The 5,000-nt window shown below is 42.1% G+C and overlaps 1 protein-coding gene across 1 annotated transcript in view; it reads left to right on the top strand.

Moving 5' to 3' along the window:
- The window catches only part of srcin1a (SRC kinase signaling inhibitor 1a), a 165,305-nt gene that overhangs the window by 85,226 nt on the left and 75,079 nt on the right, over positions 1-5,000 (top strand). The window lies entirely within an intron of this gene.

The raw sequence follows: 5,000 nt of genomic DNA on the forward strand, positions 1-5,000 counted from the left end.
TCGCCTACCTCATCAAAATGATATTTCAGAAGCCTGGACCTGTCATAACATTCCTCTCATTTATGCACCATTACCATAAAACAGTGATATGATAACTCAAGAAGCTACACTTTTTCTGTAACTGGCATGGCGGATCTCATAACGTTTGCGTTTCTGATGGCATATTAGCGTGTCGGAGTAGTCTGTTATTGCATCTAACATTCCGGAAACTGTCAAGTCAATTTCCCATAACATGATACTGATGTGTAAAATGACATTAGCTGTCATAGTAACTGATAGCGGAGGAAGGACTTACTTGATCACAGCAATACCAAAAAGTTGTAAGATTAAGTTAAAGTGAAGTGTCACGTTTGGACAGAAGGTGTTGGAAAAGTCCATTGTCCCATTCGTGTCGAAGGCATGTTTGAAGAGTAAACCCTCTGGAGAATGCTGTTGCTCATCAGATGTAATGGGGCATTCTAGAACCTAGGGCATTCTATAATCTTATTTTCAATCTTATTCTTCATTTTTGTCATTATAATGAGATTTGTGAGGAGAGGTAGGGGTGGCAGAATATTTGCACACACAATGGAGAACTGAGGTCTCCTGAGCAAATATACCCACAGAAAGCAGTGCTCTGGCACTAAGTCTGTGTCCAGGTAGGGGGTTAGGTACCTTGCTAAAAAGCACCTCAACTGTGGATGTGGAGAGAGTGTTTCCAAAACATCGTCCCCACCTACATTTTTGCCTGTTGGGGATCAACCCAGCCACCTGCCAGTGAACGCTCCAGATCCCAAACTAGTATACCAGATGCCCCCAGCAGGAAAGGAAGTGGTCTACTGCCCTAAGTGGAAAGAGGTGCCTTGCAGATATATACTTAGTACGCAGTTACGGTCAACCTAGATTCAGAGGCTACAATCCATATTCCAAAAGACCATACTTTTACCTCTACAAATTGGGCAATTTTACAAAGTTTCCAAAGCCACCTCTTCCAAAGTTTTTTTTGGAAGATGTGACATTGGATTGTAGCTTCTGAATCCAAGTTGCCCATCACTGATATTGGTATAAATGTATAAACTGGTGTTCCTCTTCTCTTGTTCAAAAATATAATTAGCAGAGATAAAGTTATAGCTTGACATTTATGTATGAAGTACGTTAATGTATCAAACATTTATTGTACATAAACATTGAACAGCAAATGGCTATATAATGCAAGACATTTGCAGCCTTAGAGCTTGCCACTGAGGCTAAATATGTTAACACTGACATATTGTTTTAATGTGAGTCATTTAAATATGCATTCGTCTATCATGTGGCGGGTAGGTGTTTTCACAGTAGGTTATTTTAGCTCCCTTTAAATAGCACCATTTCTGATCTTTCTCACTGTGACAGCATGCTAAATTGTCAAGGTTCACTGTCGTGTTCATCATTGACTGTACATCAACACCTTACTTTGAATTATTTTGAGCTGAAGTTAGACTTCAACTGTCTGTCAGTCTAACATGGTTGTACTTAATAGGCCTACATCATGGACAGGAGATGCCTGTCGCCAGATTCCCATCTACAGGAGATTCTCATTCATCTGTCATCTTAATCCTAAAATAGGCTATTACAGTATTTCTCAATTGGTTTTGTACGTTTCTCGAATCTCTCTCGCAATTTGCAAAACATAATATTCATTCTCAAAACAGCTTTAACAAATGGCAAAACACCGTGGATAACCTGCAAAACCGAGTCTCTTGCTCAAAACCCTTATTTGTCTTTCTAAATAAAGTTTTTTTGTGTCAATGAACGTATCAGCGCCAGCAGAATGGTTAGTCATTGTGTCATAGTGTATGGACAAGCTAGTCAAATCAATTTCTCATGTTGTCAATTGAATAGTACACTCTTGAGGATCTTTTCTGAAGTGAAATGTTGTTAAGATTGGATGGGAAATGTTGTAAATTCGGCTTTATATTACATTGATCAGATAAGATTGAGATAGTTTCATGCATTCAGTGACAAAGCTTTTTGAGTGATATGACAAAAGCAATTGATAATGTACAAAATCACTGAGAATTGTACACAGCCATGGCATGGTGGACGAGAGCATTTGCTATATGCCGAAAACAATGAGAAACTGATTTGACCATGTGCACAGGTAACACCAGGAAGTCACAATTGAACAAAGACTTTTGAGAATCATTATTCTGTTGTGAGAAATGTACAAAACCAATTGAGAAAAACTGTAATAATTGTAGAAGAAAGGTTGACCATGTTTATGTTTCATCCAAAAGCCTTTTTCACTTCCTACCTGATGTTATGGAAATGTAACTCCCTCAACCTCCAAAAGGAATTACAGTTGACTCTATTGACTGAACAATATAATACATACAGGAGAGAGTGGACATAGACTACTCCGGGCCTATTGTGTCACTATCCTAAATGATGTAATAGGATATTCATCGTTAGATAGCCACAGAAACTAAAATGCGAACTCAGCAGAAGCAGCACCGTAGCCTACATGAATGGGAGATAACACGTAACTTATGGGCCGTCGCTGGCTGTGCTTGTGGTGATGAATCTCAGCACCTGGACTGAGATGAATGCATTACTCCCTCCATTATTTAGCGGCATGTGAAAGGGATGCTTCGTGGGAAATGTGCTGCTATGGCATTTCCTTTTTCGGTTTTAGTTTAATCAGTGTGCCATACTCGGACAGGAATAACAAGAGGAGCCGTCTTAGCCTATTTACTGCTGACTGCGCACCTATACCTCACATTATCCTCTTCAGTGCAATAACAGGGGTTTACCTTTTAACATCTTGTAAACAACAACAACAACAACAACAAATAATGGCCACAGAATACTATGGAGTCCCCCAGACCTGAGCCATAACATACTGAACATGGAGGTTTGACTCTTCTTACTTACTTGATAACACCCAATGTCATTTGCCAAACAAATAGATAGTTGGCCTCTGGTCGTTTTTCAAGCTAGTTTTCCATGTTCCCTAAATATGTTGCCACCTCTAAATCCAAAAATGCCCGTCTCAGTGCGATTTCCAATGTTTTGTTTAATCCCCCCTCAACCCAAGCTGAATAGGCACTTTCTGCCCATAATGGATTTTTGGTCACCAAACTTTTAATGTCTCCGCACAGTGCCTTTGTCAGTCTATTCATTTTGAGTCCACTGTTTTCAATGCAACTGGCACCAGGGTGCCTATTAGGATTCTGGCCTATTTTCAACGCTGACATTCAATAAAATCCAATGTTTTGTCAAGACAAGAGGTACACTGTAGATCGAATCATTTGAAATTATAATGACTTTAACCGGCCGGTCTGTTTGCTGCGCCAAGGAAACAAAATAGTTTGAGTGTCAAAGTGTTCTGCAGTAATGCCAAATATTGGTGTATATAAGGTCTGTAAGATATGGTATTGTAGTCCATATACAGTGCTTGGAGTGAATATCAAAGCGCAGAAGTTTGGGTGTATTAGATGTGAAGAAGCTTTGTTATCCGTATATTATAAGAGACTGTTGGGGAAAGATAGGGGAGAATGGCATGCGTGTGACTGAGCTAAGAATGGAATCTGCCTCAGTGAGATTTTTCATCACTCTTGTTCCCCTGGAGCGCCATGTAGCGTCTCTCTGCTGCTCCCGGCTGTCAAGGCCTGCCCTGCCATGGGTGGAGAACTAGCATCCACACACATAATACACACACAATACACACACACACACCACACAGATACACACACACGCAGATACACACGCGCATACATGCACACACACTATACACATACACCACACAGATGTATGCACACACACGCACGCACGCACGCACACACACACACACACACACACACACAGACACACACGCACGCACGCACGCACGCACACACACACACACACACACACAGACACACAAATATCACACTACAACCCCCCACAAATCAACCCCCCCCACCCCTCAACACCCACACTCTCATCTAATGAATGCCTTGAAGTTATTTTGACACTTGTGTGTACATGTGTGCTTGTGTGAGATGAGAACTTGTGCCGTGGTGTTTCCATCAGGGGGGATTGAGAAAGTGTAATGGGAGGCTGGAGACGGAGAGACAGTGTGAGACACCGTAGGCTGCGGAGAGCTGCGCTGTGAGCTGTGAGTCTTTTCCCCCAGCGTCTGTGACTGAAAAGAAAACCAATATTGAGCTTTGAGTCTGTGTGACGCTTATTACTCATGTACAATGGAGGAGAGGACTGAGGGGAGAGCATGGGGGCGCAAGCTCTCTTATGTACGCTCTTTGTTTTCGTTTTTCTTTCATTCACCCACTCTTACTGTGTCTTGGTCTGTCTAGCTCTCTCTCTCTCTCGTATACGCTCTCCTTCACTTTCTTTCTCTGCCTCTCTCATGGCCTCTTGGCTGATTCTCAATTTTTGTTTTTTTTTCTCTCTCTCTCTCTCTCTCTCTCTCTCTCTCTCTCTCTCTCTGCGTCACTCTTTCCAAGTGTGCCACTGTTGTTGTCCATGACAGACTCCAATTAGGTTTGGTGAAGGCCCTCAATGTTGGGTCCAAATTACCCCCTCTGTCTGTAGCCTCTTTTATCCTCTGTCTGTTTCCCCATGTTCCCTCTCGGGCGGTTTGAATATTGGCTATTTCCATTCCCCTCATTTTCATTCCTACTGCATTCATCTCTCCTCTCCTTCTCTCTCTTCTTCTGTCTTTCAGTCCAAACCCAGACTCTCTGGCAGTCTTAATTCATCAATCTCTGTCAGACTTCTTCCTCCCTCTCCTCAACACCCCCACCCCCCCCATCGCCATCTCTCTCTGTCTCTCCCCTTTCTCTCCTCTCACACTTTCTTCCACACTCAATCGCTTCCACCCAATAGTACACTGCTCATAGGCCATAGTTACCCGTATCTCTTAAAAACTGAATCAGGATATCTCATCAAATGAGACCAGTTTAGTTAGCAAATGATTGAGGAGTGTTTCTTTCAAAATATCACTCAAAACCACAGGCCTGTCCATCTGTTAAGTCTCCTCT

This window comes from Engraulis encrasicolus, chromosome 2, assembly GCF_034702125.1.
Source record: "Engraulis encrasicolus isolate BLACKSEA-1 chromosome 2, IST_EnEncr_1.0, whole genome shotgun sequence".
NCBI lineage: Eukaryota > Metazoa > Chordata > Actinopteri > Clupeiformes > Engraulidae > Engraulis > Engraulis encrasicolus.